This window comes from Phyllobates terribilis, unplaced genomic scaffold (assembly GCF_046119375.1).
Source record: "Phyllobates terribilis strain yellow unplaced genomic scaffold, ASM4611937v1 Scaffold_4166__1_contigs__length_64352, whole genome shotgun sequence".
Taxonomy (NCBI): Eukaryota; Metazoa; Chordata; class Amphibia; order Anura; family Dendrobatidae; genus Phyllobates; species Phyllobates terribilis.
Genome location: NW_027366918.1, coordinates 39,831 through 58,052, shown reverse-complemented (window position 1 = coordinate 58,052; position 18,222 = coordinate 39,831). Strand labels below are relative to the sequence as shown.

At 38.0% G+C, this 18,222-nt stretch overlaps 1 pseudogene; it reads right to left on the bottom strand.

The window, feature by feature from the left end:
* Positions 1–3,663: 3,663 nt before the first annotated feature.
* On the bottom strand, positions 3,664–14,156 carry LOC141248940 (uncharacterized; annotated as a pseudogene).
* Between the last annotated feature and the right edge of the window lie 4,066 nt (positions 14,157–18,222).

Genomic DNA, 18,222 nt, shown 5'->3' with positions numbered 1-18,222 from the left:
TAGTTGGTGAAATGTTGAAGATTGAGCGCAAGCTCACTGAAAGAGAAGAAAGATCATCCTTAAGCCAGTCTTGCCAAGTGTATTTTTTTGCTTTCCTTTTGTCTAAGCCAGCCTATGTTTTCTTAGCCTATTTTTCTTGTGTGATGAAAAGCTTTATATGAATATAAATTTATACTTATTTTTCTCTCTCTGATTGTGATTGATTGCCTACTTGATTTTTGTGCTTAACTTGACTTTACTGACATTCATGCATGTTTAAGGAGTTAGTATACTAGTAGTTCTGATAGTTCCCTATATGATGTTATTCTCACTGCATTTTTGATGATGTCAAAAGGGGGAATTTTGAAGTGTTCATGTAGGCATGCTTAAAACATTCACCAAAGTCAAGGATTCATACCCACATCATGATCTCAATGGGAATGAGAGGTATACTTAACTTAAAGGTAAAGTGAAGTGTAATTGAAAGTTCAGCTGTCTAATATTTTCAGCGATATATGATTCAATTCGTAATGATTTTTTTGTGAATGGCTCAAATAAGTTTGAAATCATCATCAAAAAGGGAAAATTGTTAGTTCAGCTAAGGTAGCTTAACTCAGTTTCTTAAGTTTTATGTATTGAAAACGTGGTAGCTAATGGTTTCACAAGCGTACACAGTTTACAAGATGTGAATGGCTATATTAAAATTCCATCTTGTAGCATACAAGTCTCGCTTCAACGTTTATACAACCATTATATGTCACTAAACACTTATAAGGGTACCTGAATCAACAAGAGTGTTGTGCTGAATATTACAGAGTAAGAAGAAGCCTGATATTGAGCTGAAGAATATTCAGAGCCAGAAAACGACAAAGAACGCACTTTGGCAGCTTTTATCATTAGTGCATGTTTTAAATATGAAAAATGTGGCAGAGCAAGTGGCAACGCAAGCTAAAATATCCACCATACACTTGGAGTCATTTACGCAAGTTGGAAGCGCGCTACCAAATTCTGTTAGGAAGCTTGTGTACGTGTCGCTTCGTAGTTCAATGGCGAATTCCGTTCAACAGAATCAACAAGGGGATTCTTGATAGTCAATTAGAATTTAGGCACGTTGCTTAATTGTTTTGTATGTTAAGCTAGCTTGTAGCTTTATCTATATATAAGAAGAATTAGAACTAGGAAATAGTTACTGATTTTCTATTGATATAAAGTGTTGAGGTTTATTGTAAAGGTAGCTTTTAGAGGGGTTTGTACGAGAGAAGTGAGATCACAAGTTCTAGAGAGAATTGTGAGTGTCATTTTTGTAAAACACAAGTGTAAAGCGACCTTGATCAATAAAAGTAGTAGTGAGTTTTATCCTAGATTCATTAGGAATAGAAGGTTCTCACTGATTCGAGTATTTATTGTTCTTTTTCGTTAAGCTTCTTTATTCCGCAATTGATCAAATTACAAGTTCTAGAAACTTGATTTGTGAAGAAGCTCCCTCGATCCAACATTACCGTCTACACCCAACTCAATAAACATTTAAAATATTAACTGACTTTAAAAATATTTTTTTATTCGGTACTTTAAAACGGTTAACAGTTAAATCATTTTAAGTATTTTTTAAAATATTTTACACCCATTTTAAATATATATAATATATATTACAAGCATCTTGAATGAGCATAAAAATTTACTATGTTCATTCTAATAAATATAAGGGTTTTCTACACGAATATTAGTTGCGTACTTGTTATATGATTAACCAGTATAAAATTCAAATTTTATTTTTATTTATTTAAAACAATTTTCTAACAGATTTTTAAATCCTTATAGAAAAAATGGTAGGAGGGTTAAACAAAGTTGAGTTTGTATGCCAGATCCCTTCTTTTGTAAAGGATTGTTATATTTATCTTTGTTCATCTCTTAAGACGTCTCCTACATAGCTATAATATTTTTTAAAGTAAAAATTCAATCCTATAATCTAAATATAGCATATTGGGAAATAATCAAAATATACATCTGGAGATTCTTTAATTTTCAAGAATTTGATTCAAATTTAACAACTCAAATAGCATTAATCGCTGACTTGTATGAGTCTACGAGTCAAGGTGTGGGCATGGAGTCGACTTGGATAGAAAAATGATTTTCTATCAGACTCGCAATAGACTCGGTTAGATTCATAGACTCGAATCAGACTCGAATCATTATGCTAAATCGTTCAATTTTATCAATTCCGACTCATATATGGATCTCATATTTGGGTCTAAAAGCCCAATTTTTATCTCATTAAGCTTTGGGACGAAAATTTTCATAATTAATTCATTAACAAATCAGATATAATTGACAAATTTACTATAATAGTTTATTTACTAATCAAGTATTAAGTTTTATTAACATAATTAGTCTAGAAAGATTTTCTAAATTTCATCAAAAATATCAAATAAATTTTTTTAGGTTTTCATTATATATTTTTATATCGTATATTTTATATTTTATATTTTGTATTTATATTTTGTATTTATTTATTTATTATTTTAATATTTTAGTAGACACTTACGAGTCAACGAGTCGAGTTAGGGACCCCTCTCAGTCAACAATAGACTCTCGAATTTAATAACCTTGGTCCAAAGCATAATATTTTCATAAGAATAATTTTATTAATGTACATTTGTTGCCATTTATAGATGAGAAAAAGACAAATAATATAATTGGATTCTAGATGATTCACATGGTATTGTTACGTAATAAGTTTTCAAGCTCAGTACTTCACCAAAAACTTAAATATTAGTCCAATAATTTTAAACTTGAGGACCAAAAATATGAAGTGAATTTCTAGTGAGATTTTAAAGAATTAGTTGGTTAGTAATTCATGTCATTATAATTAAACATGATTTAGTTAAAAATATTATTATTATTTTAATAAAATTCCACTATTAATATTATTTTATTCCTATAAAAATAATTAAAAAATATAATCTTGATCAGTTGATTCAACTCAGTCCGACTGAACCCAAATCCGATCTACCGACCTTTGTGACAGGTATATGAATCATTATGGAAAAATAGTTATTGATATGCATATATTAGTATTTTTTTATGGAAGAGGCAGTGCAGAGAGCACTACCTAGATATATTTCCTGAATCAAGCTCCACAACGTAAGCTACAATGGAAGATAGAGACGACCCCAACTATGGTTATTATATTCTCTCCTTGGAAAAACCGAGTTAACTCATGAGCAACACAATTCCCTTTCCTAGGAATAAAATACCATATTTCATTCACGGAGTCAAATATTAGCAAATATAAGGACAATTAAGCTAGGCCAACGAGCTTTGTCTCCATTAAGGGCGTTGAAGACGGAAACTGAATCAGACTCAATTTCCACAGCTTCCACATCTCTAAAGAGGCATTGTAGGGAAGGAACTCAAAAAATCAGCAAGAATAAAAGAGGAAGATGAACGAGCAGAGGATGAAAACAATGCAACAACAACTTTCATTGAAAAATAAACTGCTCAAATATAGAGCTTACAAACCTCAAATGACTCCCACTAACCACGTTCCTCTAATGGACTAAATCATGTCTTAATTAATCAAAGAAAATAATAAACTAAATGCTTAACAAACTCTTTAACAATAGCTGAATTAATCTGATTCAATTAACCGAACAGTTCTTAATGACACATAGAGTAAGTTTGTAATCATATTTCAACACCTTCCATTGATTCCAACTTGCACATACCGATCATCCGTAAGAAGAACTTGTGCTTCACTTGACACAGAGTCTTAGTAAACAAGTCTGCATCCTGATCATTTGTTCCACAGAATTTGAGCACAATTACCTCATCCATCACTAGCTTCCTGGTGTAGTGATACTTGATTTATATATGGTTTGTTCGAGTATGGAATGCGGGGTTCTTTTCCATTGCTATGGTAGATTGATTGTAACACCAGATCATGGTTGACTCCTTTTGATCACAACACAAATCAACTAGCATCTTCCTCTACCAAACAACCTGTCTTGCAGTAGCACAAGAAGCTACATATTCTGCCTCACTCAATGACAAAGTAATAGTTTCTTGCTTCTTCGAACTCCAAGTAACTGCCCATGATCCCAAGCCAAACACTGAGCCTGAATTGCTCTTGCTGTCATCAAGACTTCATGTCCAGTCAGTATCTGTATGCCCTTCAAGCTTCAACTCATTCTTGGCAATGTACATAATTCCATACTCAGATGTTCGAGAGACATACCTGAGTATTATTCTTGCAGCTCCATAATGCTTCTTTGAAGGAGAATACATAAACCTTGACACCACACTCACACAATAGGCTATGTGAGGTCTAGTTTGAGTGAGATAATTCAGACCTCCAACTAAGCTCTTAAAGAGCTTGTCATCTCCTTTCTCAGTTCCGTCAGATCTTTGCAGCTTCTCATTAGTGTTCATAGGTGTGATTTCTTTGTCACAATTCCCCATATCAAACTTCTTAGACATATCCCTCGCATACTTCTCTTGACATAGAAATATTCCTTCTTCTCTTTGCTTTACTTCCAAGCCTAAGAATTATTGAAGTAATCCAAGATCTATCATCTCAAATTTAGCAACAGGTGAGTAGGTTTCCTCATAGTCTAAACCCTCCTTTTTTGCATACCACTTTGCTACAAGCCTTGCCTTGTGTTTTAGAACACTCCCATCTGTGTTGAACTTAGTTCTGAACACCCATTTGAGTCGAATAACATTCTTCCCATCCGGATGTTCAGTAAGTTTCCATGTTTCATTCTTTTGAATTGAAACCATTTTTTCATTCATGGCTTGTTTCCATTCCTTCTTGCAGCCTCTTCATATGAGCAAGGTTATGTTGCACTTACAGCAAAGTCACAATTTTTATAAATCTCAGTGAGTGACCTATACCTCCTTGGTGTAGAACCACTCGATGAACTAGAAGATGAGATGCTTCCTCCAGAACTAGGACTTGAACTCTCTAAGCTTGATGAATTATTGGTTGCAGATGTTGATGGAGATTGACAGGCGTTAAACGGTCATTGGCCCTATCAAAAATAAATCCAACTAACTTCCACTAGTAAAGTGGCAAGTCGGAGTCGAGTCCCAAGGGAGCCACAACGATAGTCTAGTTCAATTTGTGTTATCAGCAGTAAATGGGGGGTTTTTGGTTTGGAAAACTATTGAAATCAATAATAACTGAATGCGTTGGATTTTTTAAAACTTATAATAATGAAAAGCTCACTCTTTCGGTCTCAGCACATTATTGTTATGAAAAGTTGATCATCGAATTCTAATAAAGTTATTTTCTTTTAAATAAATAATCTAGTTGTCCTACTCTTTATTTGTAAATAGCAACTAGTCCAAATAGTCCTAGAAACCCTTGTTGTATGCAATAACCAAAGAAATTCTAAGGTTCAACTACTCAACAGCATAAAGATGAAAGATATGTAGGCATATGTAATACCATTGGCAAATCACCGATACTCGACATAGGTTTATAATCTCTACAAAATAAGCACTCGCAAATAGTCTATGCTAATTCTGATTGCTACCTAAAAGACAAGACTTTTCAAATCGAATTATCAAGCCTAGCGATATGAATGAATAATAATCAACCTAGTTTCGAACCTAGATAAAATCAATATCAATCAATGACAATAACTTCAAGAGAAAATAAAACAATGATGAAATTATTATTAGAACATAAACAATAGAATTCTCACAAACAATTCGTAGAATAATGGTCTCAACCTAAGAGTGAACTCGTAGGAACATAGCCAGACATAGCCAAGAGAAAGCTATACAAAATTATGAATGAACTAACCAGGGATGAAGGTAGAAGATGGCACAAAGGTGGGAGCTTTCTTCTTGGCTGTTGAATCTCTAAGAACTAATTGTGAAAAGTAGCAAAAAGAATAACTAACTAATTCTAACCTAAAAACTTAAGGTTTATATAGTATCTATCCTCTAGGAAATAAAATAACCGAAAATAAAAGATAAAAAAGGGAAAAACTGATAAATTCTCGGGCTTGGATCTGCAATTGGACCGGGTATAACGCCGAGTCGCGATCGAGACGTTATAGTCTCGACCGAGACATTTTCCCAGTCACTCAGAAACGGCTCTAGACTCGATCGCTACTTTGGGGTCATGATCGCTACTTTCAATTCGAGGCAAAGTCTCGATCGAGACATTATAGTCTCGACCGCGACATCTTCTTCGAGGGCAAATCTTGATCGAGACACCAAAGTCTCGACAGAGACATCTTCTCCGTAGCTCTTCTTCGTCTCAAAACCTTCTCTCGGACTGGTCTTCGGTCTTCTGTAAGCTTGCGAGGCTGCTCGGCTTCGCCTCTCAGCTCCTCCATGGGTGTAGGTGTGGTAGTCTTCTCTCTAGCTCCGTCCCAAATGCACTAAAGGTGAGTACAAATAGGATCTCCATAATAAATACCACAAAATAACGCTTATGAGCATCCCGCAAATCTATAAGTGAACAATCATACCAGATTCCGGAATACCACTCAATAAGTACCTAAACATCACTAATCCTAAGCTAATAGTCGCTAGTTACACCATATAATAAGTTCCTATCAAACCTCCCCACACTTAAACCTTGCTCGTCCTCGAGTAAGCAAATTAAAACTCACTCCTCCGAAAAAGCACAAAGGTCTACAGTAAGTGTAGAGAAAGCCTGCTAGCGACTATACTTCAAACTCCAAAGTGTAAATAAGCACTAACCTACTCCGATATATCTCCTTATGTCTCCGAGATGTCCTACCCAAAACCCTCCTTATTTCTCCACCTTCATATGTCACCACTCCAATACAATAGTAATAATCGAACCAAGTGGTGTGCTTTTAAGCACATATGGGATCCTAATCTCCTCTAAGGGTAAGGGTACATAAATATGACATAATAAGGATAAAATCGAGTCTCCCACTCGCTTATACACTTCTTATTCCTCCTTTTCGAGTAATGTCCTAAACCACTAGATAATATGATAAATCCACACATCACAACCACCAATCCTAATTTAAAATTCTGCATAATACAACCACAACAATATGCATCAAACTACAAGAAACAGAAATCTAATCCTAGGATCTAAAACAACCGCCAATAATATGTAGCAAAACTAATAAACTAATGGAATGGTAGCATGCAAAGTGTGGATAACAATAAGCTCATAAATAGAGATAAAAGGCTAAAACTAACTCCTTATCCCTCCTTGGTGAATCCTAAAACCCGAGACATCCTTCAACTCCCTTCTTATGTCTCCTGCGCCATTAGATATGCAATCAATAAAATCAATCACAAAACAAAGTAAATCTGGCGCCCTTTCGGGTTTTCACCAAATTATAAGTGGTAGGATCTTTTTCTATTTTATTCTTTAATTTTCAGGCATCAACCTTTTCCTTTTTATCCATTTTTGATTGCCTGGTTTTTATTCTTTTATTTTTCGTATTTTTTTCGATTTTTTCGTTTCTTTTTCGAATTATTTTCGATTTTTCTTAAAACAAACAAATGCAATTGTTCAAGACGCAAACATAAGTTAGTACAGACTCGATCCAAATACGACACAAACAGTTCATCAAAAAATAAGCAAGAAAGAATAAAAGAACACATAAAACTCCTCCTCGGTACGGTAATTCCTCGCCCCACACTTAAACAGCGCATTGTCCTCAATGCAGCAAAAGAGGACCTCATAAAAATAGGGAAGAGGGGGAATTACCGCAATCACTCCACAACGTCGATGCCCCGGTCGCGGTCGAGATATAAAGTCGCGGTCAAGACCTTTTTCGGAAATTTTTCGCAAAGTGAGGTACCGTCGTCTCGGTTGAGACATTTATAGTCGCGGTCAAGACTTCTTCTCGGGGATGAATTCTCGATCAAGACCCTGTAGTCGCGATCACAACTTGAGTGATTTCGGTTGATTTCGTCTGTTTTACTCCTCCAATAACTTCCTTCTTGCTTACTCTTTAGACTTCCTAATGAAAATAACAAAAACAAAACAAACAAATGGGATTAAAGTTAGTAAAAATCCCTCGGGTTGCCTCCCGATCAGCGCCTTTGTTTAACGTCTTTGGCTCGACGTACGATCTGTCATTCATTGTTTTTCCAATCCTTTCCGGATCGCATCGTCCAACAATAATTTCTTAAACCATGGATGGAAAGGTTTGAACCTTAGACCATTTTCCTCCTTCACTATCCATACTTGCTTGGGCTTCTTCTCCTTTTTGTTCTCCCCACTCTTATTTTTGGCTTTACCTTTCGCCTTTGCTTTTGCTTTCTTGGGGACCTGCACAATAGCTTTAGCAGGTTTCTTTTCATGTTTGGTTAGCGAGGTGGGGCCAATGCCCAAAACAGCATTAGAGCCTAGCTCGGAAATTTTAATAACATCAATTATGCAGAATACTGAGCTATCATCTAGGGGTTGAGTCTTACTCCCAAATATATTAAAGTTGACAACTTCCCCATTAAATTCGAGCGTAAGCGCCCCGTTATCTAGATCTATCTTAGTCTTAGATGTCAGCATAAACAGTCTACCTAGAAGGACAGGTGTAGAATGCGTCTCATATTTATCATCTAGCACATAGAAATCGGCAGGAAATATAAGGTTTTCTACTTTAACCAACACATCTTCGACCAACCCTCTCGGGTAAATCGTGGATCTGTCAGCTAATTGCAAAACAATCCCTGTTTTATTCATGCGCCCTAGACTTAATGATTCATAAACCGAGTAAGGTAAGACATTGATAGAAGCTCCTAAGTCCAGCATAGCCCTGTCTATCCTAGTTTTACCTATAGTACACGTGATACTTACCATACTTGGGTCCACGCACTTTGTAGCCATCTTCGGCTGGATGGCTACAGAGACCCTTCCACTTACCTGTACCTTCTGCCTCCCTTGCAGCTTCTCGTTTGCTTTCGTAGTGCACATCTCCTTTAATCGCGTAGCAAAACGGGGCACCTTCTGGACGAGTTGGAGTAGATAGCTATTCCCCTGGCATTTCCCGAACCTCTTGAGGATCTTGTCGTCATCCCGAACATCATCTTCGAGAAGTCGCGGTCGAGAGTCAGTATCGCGGTCGAGACTTTTTTCGGAAAAATTTTCGAAGTCTAGATCACCGTCATCTCGATCGAGACTTTGGAGTCGCGATCGAGATTTCTCCTCGAAACCAATGTTGCGGTCGAGAGTTTCATGCCGCGGTCTCGAGTTTCTCTCGGGGTTAAAGTCTCGGTCGAGACTTTCATGTCTCGATCGAGACATCTCTGCAGATTCGTCCTCCTTGTCTTTTTCATGACCCTTCTCTTCTCCCACAGTCGAGAGTACACTTACATTCTCTCGCGGTGCTGCTACAGCCTGAGATGGTAGCTTTCCCGAGCCTTGCTATTGAAGATTGTTGACCGCCTCCACTAACTGAGCAGCCTTCTTCTCTAAACTCCTTATGCTCGACTCCGTCGTTTGCACGTGTGCTGTAAAATGTTTGGACAAGGATTCGAGCATCTCCCTCAGCAATGGTTCATCGTTCTTCGGTTGGTATGGCGCATGGTACTGATTATTGTATTGGTATGGCCTATTCTGCGCTCCAGATGAATCTCCCCACCTAACTCCGGGATGATCATTGCCTCTCAGATTATAGTTGTTCTCTCGCTGGTTATAATTGTTGTTATTGTTTTCAAAGCGAGGTCGGGGAGGTCCGAATCCTCCTACATAGTGCACTTCAGCGATAGTCTGGTCCTGGAGCTGTGGGCACATGTCGGTGGGATCAGTCTCGTCCGCACAAATGCCACAAACTCTCGCAGGCTTCGCATTTCCGACGGCGAGATTCTTTATCATACTTTTGAGCTCGGCTATCTCGTTCTTCCACCCAGCCTCTCCGGAGCTTACCACATTGGCTCCCTTTCTTGCGTACGTCCTCTCGAAGCTCCTCGTTCCTTCCGCGATCTCGTTCAATCGTGCTATAGCTTCGATGGGAGTCAAATTCAGCACACTCCCATTACACGCAGCGTCTACTAATCTCCTCTCATTGTCTAGCAACCCATTATAGAGGTGGGTCACCAAGTCCTTCACCTCAAACCCGTGAAACAGGCAGCTCGCACACAGTCTCGCGAACGTTTCAACATAATCATACAGCATCTCAGCGTCCTGCTGTTCCACCATAGTTATCGCCCTTTACAATGCAACCACCTTCTTGGACGGAAAATACTTATTGAGGAAGGCTTTGTGAAGGTTCTCCCATGTGTCGATACTCCCGGTGGGCAGCAAGTAATACCACTGGCGCGCGGTATCTTTCAGCGTGAGACCGAAAGCTCTCATCTTGATTTGCTCATCTGTGACGTTACTCGGCTTGCTGCAGCTGCAGATGTATGATCGGGTCCTCCCCAACCAAGCCATGAAATTTAGGTAGCAAATTGATGAAACCGGTCTTTAGTTCGAAAGTGACACGGACATTCAGGGCAGGCAGCGTCACTCCTAGATGTTGTTGCGTCAGATCAGGGTCTGTATGCTCGCGCAACGTTCTTGTCGCCGTTGATTCGATTACTAGATTCTGTAGAGATTTTCGTAGAATGCGTAGATGCGTCCGCTCTATCTCTGGGATAAAATCAAGCAAATCGGAATTAGTAGCGCGGGTGTGGACCATAAGATAGGTCCACACCAAGATAACACAAATAGTAACAAACTATAATAGTTGGCTCCCCGGCAACGGCGCCAAAATTTGACAGGTGTTAAATGGTCGTTTCCCTATATAAAAAAATCCAACTAACTTCCACTAGTAAAGTGGCAACTCAGAGTCGAGTCCCAAGGGAGCCACAACGATAGTATAGTTCAATTTGTGTTATCAACAGTAAATGGGGGGTTTTTGATTCGGAAAACTATTGAAATCAATAATAACTGAATGGTTGGCATTTTGAAAACTTATAATAATGAAAAGCTCACTCTTTCGGTCTCAGCACATTATTCTAATAGAAAGTTGATCATCGAATTCTAATAAAGTTATGTTCTTTTAAAAAATAATCTAGTTGTCCTACTCTTTGTTTGTAAATAGCAACTAGTCCAAATAGTCCTAGAAACCCTTGTTGTATGCCATAACAAAAGAAATCCTAAGGTTCAACTACTCAACATCATAAAGATCAAAGATATGTAGGCCTATGCAATACCATTGGAAAATCACCGATACTCGACACAGGTTTATAATCTCTACAAAATAAGCACTCGCAAATAGTCTATGCTAATTCTGATTGCTACCTAAAAGACAAGACTTTTCAAATCGAATTATCAAGCCTAGCGATATGAATGAATAATAATCAACCTAGTTTTGAACCTAGATAAAATCAATATCAATCAATGACAATAATCTCAAGGGAAAATAAAACAATGCTGAAATTATTATTAGAACATAAACAATAGAATTCTCACAAACAATTCCTAGAATAATGGCCTCAACCTAAGTGTGAACTCGTAGGAACTTAGCCAGACATAGCCAAGAGAAAGCTATACAAAATTATGGATGAACTAACCAGGGATGAAGGTAGAAGTTGACACAAAGGTGGGAGCTTTCTTCTTGGTTGCTGAATCTCAAAGAACTAATTGTGAAAAGTGGCAAAAAGAATAACTAACTAATTCTAACCAAAAAACTAAAGGTTTATATATTATCTATCGTCTAGGAAATAAAAAAATAGAAAATAAAAGATAAAAAAGGGAAAAACTGATTCCCGGGCTTGGATCTGCAATTGGGTCGGGTATAACTCCGAGTCGCGATCGAGACTTTATAATCTCGACCGAGACATTTTCCCAGTCACTCAGGAACGGCTCTAGACTCGATCGCTACTTCGGGGTCGCGATCGCTACTTTCAATTCGAGGCAAAGTCTCGATCGAGACATTATAGTCTTGACCGCGACATCTTCTTCGAGGGAAAATCTCGACCGAGACACCAAAGTCTCGACCGAGACATCTTCTCCGTAGCTCTTCTTCGTCTTGAAACCTTCTCTCGGACTGGTCTTTGGTCTTTTGTAAGCTTCCGAGGCTGCTCGGGTTCACTTCTCAGCTCCTCCATGGGTGTAGGTGTGGTAGTGTTCTCTCTAGCTCCGTCCCAAATGCACTAAAGGTGAGTACAAATAGGATCTCCATAATAAATACCACAAAATAAAGCTTATGAGCATCCGGCAAATCTATAAGTGAACAATCATACCAGATTCCGGGAATACCACTCAATAAGCACATAAACACCACTAATCCTAAGCTAATAGTCGCTAGTTAGACCATATAATAAGCTCCTATCAGAGATAGTCTGATTACATTCTGCCTTTGATCAAACCCGCGCACTTGAACATCATCATGTGTCTCACATTCTTCATTTCCATCTATCACAACAACTTATCTCTGAACTGTCACAAATTGCTTCAACTTCCAGTGCCACTTAGAGTTTTCATCAAACTCAATATTTCTTCTTATAATCACCTTCTTCTCTAAAGGATCATAGAGCATGTATGCCTTTGACTCAGTAGCATAGCCAATAAAGACACACTTCACACTTTTGTCATCTAGCTTTGTTCTTACATTCACCATTACCTAAGCTATACTCCCAAACACCCTGAGATGTTTCACACAAGGCTTCTTCTTGCTCCAAACCTCATATGGAGTTTGATTCTCAACTGCCTAGGTAGGACAAATATTCAGAATATAGACTGATGTGGCAACAACTTCACTCCAAAATTCATTTGGCATTTTCCTTGCTTTCAACATACTTCTGGTCATTTCAACCACAGTTATGTTCTTTCTTTCTGCCAACCCTTTTTGCTCAGGTGTATAAGTTGTTGTAAACTAACTTTTGATGCCAAACTCATCACAAAACTCAGCAAATTTCTTAGACAGAAAGTCACCTCCTCTATATGTCCTTAAAGCTTTTATTTTATGGTTGCTTTGATTTTCTATAAGCAGCTTGAACTTTCTGAACTAATCAAATGCCTCAGACTTTGCCTTGATGAATTACACCCAGATCATCCTATTGTAGTTGTCTGTTCTCATGAAGAAGTACTTGCTTCCTCCTAGTGATTCTATCTGCATAGGGCCACACAAGTCATCATGAAGAAGCTCTAAGACATTTCTTTCTCTCCATGCTTTTCCACTTGGAAACTATTCTATTGACTGTTTACCAAACATATAACCTTCACACACTTCAAGATCACCAATCATTGGCAATCCTGAAACCATTTCCTTGGACTGTAACAGCTTCAGACTTTTCACATTCACATGCCCATATCTTAGATGCAAAATTCTGGTTTCATCAATACCTTTTGCTATCATAACCTTCCCTTCATTCAATGGCAGGACAAGTGGAAACACTTTATTTCTTACCCATAGCAACACTCACAACTAGTTCATCAGACTTCTTGACTCTTATGAAACAAGACATATCATCAAAAAGAACATAATAACCAGTACAAAGAGGTTGACCAACATTGAGTAGCTTCTGAGTTAAGTCATGCAAAAACTAAACATCATAGATTAGTTTAATTATACCTCTTTCGGCCATCATTGCCACAGTTCCTCTCCCTTCCACCGAGAGATGTTTTCCATTGCCGAGTCTGACTATTTTCTTTCTTGACAGATCAAGATCCTTGAGCAGCTCCTTCTCTCCTGTGATGTGGTTTGAACAACCACTATCCACATACCACACACCACATGTGTGTTTGGTTGTTTACTACATTATGAGCACCTTCTTTTCGTCCTCCATAAGTTCAGCAAGAAATAACTTTTCTGCTCAGGTTTCTTTTCTCCTTCATCTTTTTCTTTCTTCCAGCACTGAGCTTCTTTGTGCCCTGATTTCTTGTCGTAATAGCATTTGAACACCTTCTTTTGATGATCGATTTCTTTGCTTTCACTTCTCTGATAAGATCTTCCTCGACCTCTACCTTTGAAGCCTCCTCTGCCTCTTCCTCAATTTCCTTAGCTAGATTCCTCTCTGTCTTCATTCTTTCCAAAGAAAGCTTTCTTCTCTATTTGTTCAGTTGACCGACTCAACCTTTCTTCATGAGCTTGCAGTGATCCCATTAGCTCATCAAATGTATAGGTTTCCATGTCTTTGGATTCCTCAATTGTTGTCACAATTTTATCATATCTACCGGTGAGACTCCTCAAAACTTTACTAATAACATGTTGGTATGTTATCTCTTCTCCATATGATCTCATTTATTGAACTGTGCCAGAGATTCTTGACACGTAATCCTGCACCTTCTCCTTGTCTTTCATTAGATAGGTCTCAAACTCTCTCCTTAGAGATTGCAACTTCACAGTGATGAACTTCTTTTCACCGAGGTATTCTTGCTTGAGAATGTCCCAAGCCTCCTTGACAGTTGCAACAAAAGCAATTCCCAGAAAGATCTCTTCATCAAGAGCATGTTGGATCATGAACAACGCTTTTGCATCTTTCTTTCTCTTCTCTTTCAATGCCTGATTTGGTTATTCAGTACCATCATCCTTGAACCCTTCTTCTACAAGTTTCACAGCTCATGTGATCTGAACAATGTCTTCATCTTCAACCCCCATAATTAATACTTCAGGCCCTTGATGATTGGCAACTGAGACGAGAAGTTGTTGCTTCTTGTATTGTTTTGCATCTCTCCCTCTCTGTGTTTCACTCGTGTTTGATCAGCTCAATATCTCAATGTGTTTCCTAGGATCCAATCCCAGTATAGCTCTGATACCAATTTGTTGGAAACGAACTCAGAAAATAAGCAAGAATAAAAGAGGAAGATGAACAAGCAGAAGATGAAGACAATGCAACAACAACTTTCATTGAAAAACAAACTGCTCAAATATAGAGCTTAAAAACCTCAACTGACTCCCACTAACCACGTTCCTCTAATGGACTAAATCATGGCTTAATTAATCAAAGAAAACATTAAACTAAATGCTTAACAAACTCCTTAACAATAGCTGAATTAATTTGAGTCAATTAACCGAACAATTCTTAATGACACATAGACTAAGTTGGTAATCATATTTCAACACGCATCAAAGCAACCCATGAAACATAACCTTCGCTTCAACCAGCTGCGGATCAAGGACCGTCATAGAACTCTTTGACATCGCCGCAATAACTCCTTCGTTAAGGTACCTTATACAGAATCACAGGCTCGTACTCTAGCCATTAAACGCACCAGCATCTGAAATAAACATACCTAGCTAAGGACGGAGCTTTCCACTTGATGCTCTCGGCCTTTGGACTCTTCACCAAATGTTTTCCATTGTTGATATTGTCCATTGTCCCTCTCCATTGCTCACCAGGTTCTGTGGGCTGTTGAAGATGTTTCGAAATACCCAAGTATTCTAACAGTCCCATAAACGAGATAACATGAGAAGAATCAGATTAAAATTTCCTTGCAATTTGATTAGTAGATGTTGTCCATCCAATCCACCATATCCCTCTTTCTCTTGTCAGCCTTGATTCTCGCCTCTTTCCGAACCTTATTAGCTTCCAAATAGTCCCTAAAAATGTGCAGATGATTCTCGTTTTCCCTACAATAGATTGAACATAATATATCTTTACCATTGATCCTTTTTGTAAGTGCAGCGCGTCGTCGCATATTGTCAAACCAATCATCTTTGCTCTCTGTGTTATGGTAGACGACCAGATTCTCCCCCTTGTTTTATTAATTTCCACGCTAATGCCAATCATTGGTTCCTCAGGTTCTTCATTTGCGATCCTTTTTTATGTCGATTGCACCGAGTAATCCCCCTACTTGGTCCAGCCCAAATTATTTTATCATGCGGAAGGCTCATTGTTGGTTATAGGAACTAGCTACTAGTATCTATAAATTATGATTTCTTAATGTTAATGATAACAAACATCTTTATATACTAATGTCTACCTTGAGTGAGTTATTACAGGATAGTAATAGGCCTTCGAGCAAATTAGGTAATTTGAGCAAAGGAATTAACGAGTTTAAGTTAGGAAGCTGAAGTGACTGAAGCGGGTCGAGAATAGAAATAAAGCGCTCAAAACGCTTCACCGGAATAAAGGGAACCAAGTACCAAAGTTAGGGAACCGACCAAATAGAGTTCAAAACAATAGAAGGGAGTGACGCACTAAAGGGAACCAAGTGAAAGGATGGGAACCGAGCGCGCAAAAGAGGAAAGATATCTTTAAGATACATTAAAAGGAAAGATAGATTTTAAAGTGATCTCCTAGATTCGTAACCTCGGTTGTTAGAGATACTTTGTTATCTTTGAGTTTCTGTTACGATATGTAGTTTTATTTAATTATTTTATCTAGATTTTAGTAGATTAGTTCTCGGCGATTATGCCTTTAGTATAAATAGTCTAGTTTATCGATTTAGAAGAGGTTGTTCATTCTAAGAGGTTGTCTTTGTTGAATTAGAGTTTAGGCAATATCTAGTAATGTTTAGGAGACGAACTAAGAAATGTGTGTTCGCCTTGAAGTTGTAAACTCTAAGAGAATCAATAAAGAAGATCATTTTGGAAATAATTGTTCATAAAGTTTTAATCTTTTCCACACAAAAGAAACATTCTTTTCTTAGATTAAGATACTCAAATCACACAATACACAATTGATATCAAAGCAGGATCCGATTCTACAACGATGACGATGAACGGAGAATTCAACCTAGGGATGTCCTTGAATAAACCGCATTAGATTCTTGAAGGGGAGCTTCACTGGTTGCTAGGAGTTCATACAACTTTCATCCAAACCCAGGACTACCAGTGCTGGAAGATAATCGATTTCAGCGATGAAGTGCTTCCAGAATTGAAAGAAAGGAAAGATTGGCAGCCTGAGCACTATGCCAAGATGGAGAAGAACTCAAAAGCTCGACAACTCATCCTATGTGGACTCACTTGAATAGAAATCGACAAGGTCATTGGCATATATCTCCATTCATAGAGGCAATGAAGATCAGAAAGACACCAGAAAATTTACTCTTCAAAGAGGGTTCCAAGCATTCAAGCAACTCCCTTGTGAAAGCGTGTCCGCGTGCCAATCCCGGTTCACTATCTTGGTGAACAAATTAAGCGCTATTGTTGTAAGGATTGCTCCTTGATAGAAAACACTAGCAATCATCTATGCAATGAGTGACAAGTTCGAGCTCACCCGAAGAATCGCTCTAATGTCTCCAGACTACAAGAATCTCTCAGTGGTCGACATCTTTGGCAAGTTTTCGACCAAGAAAACGTTGTTATGAGGAAGGTCTTACATACAAAAGAAGCCACCGGAACCGCTTTGAAGCTTACAAAGGTTCTAGAAAAGATGGACATTAACGATGGTGAAGAGGAAATGGACGCTGACATGGAAGTCGCCCTCATGACAAACATTGTCAAGGAATGGTTCAAGAAGAAAGCTGGACAAGGAGAGACATCAACTTCAGCAAAGAGAGATCTCAAAGAGTACACATGATACACTTTCCAAGAAAAGGGGCATCTTTCTAAGACATGCACTAACCCTAAGGTCGAACCATCTGAAAAGAAGGCACTTTTCTCGGCATGGGGAGAAGAAGATGATGAAGCTGACCTCCATAAAGGCTACTAAAGCCACTGTCTTATGGCTGACACAGAGGGCCTTGCTCCTGAGGTAAAATCTTCGGACCCTTTCCATATTCATCTCAATTTGCTAGAAATAAAAAGAGCTTATCAGTATAGTTAAAGGCTTGTTAGAAGATACTGAAACTTTAGAGTCACAAATCAATGAATATGAATGGGAAGTCAAAGATCTACGTAGTGAGTGTATGGATTTGTCTACTAGGTTAGCTAACAAGGAAAAGGCCCTTGTAAAGTCTAGCTAACTAATTTTAATTGCTAAGACCTACAATAGATGCAGTGGTAAGAAACCTCAAGGGTATTATCTAAGGACATGTACTCAAAGGTATAAAGCGACTTAGGAATCATACTTAATAAAATCACCGATGTAACTGACTCTATTAATAACAACACATTGAATCAAATAGTACTTTTTAGATCTAAAACTGGACTAGGATATGACACAGATGAGGATTCTTATAAGTTCTCTAGTGCCAATGAGAATCTTTCTAGAGAATTAACTGAAAAGGTTGAGACCTTATCTAAAGCCCTTTAACTTGTAGAAGCAAAAATGAATTTCTAGAGAAAAAGGTAAAGGCACATTAACAAATGTCAAGGGACAATAATTACTGGTTTCAAGGGGGAAAGGCTCATAATATGTATGTGAGCAAAACCCAAGGTAATGCGGTAAACACTATACATCCTAAGTTTAAGGGTAAGAAGC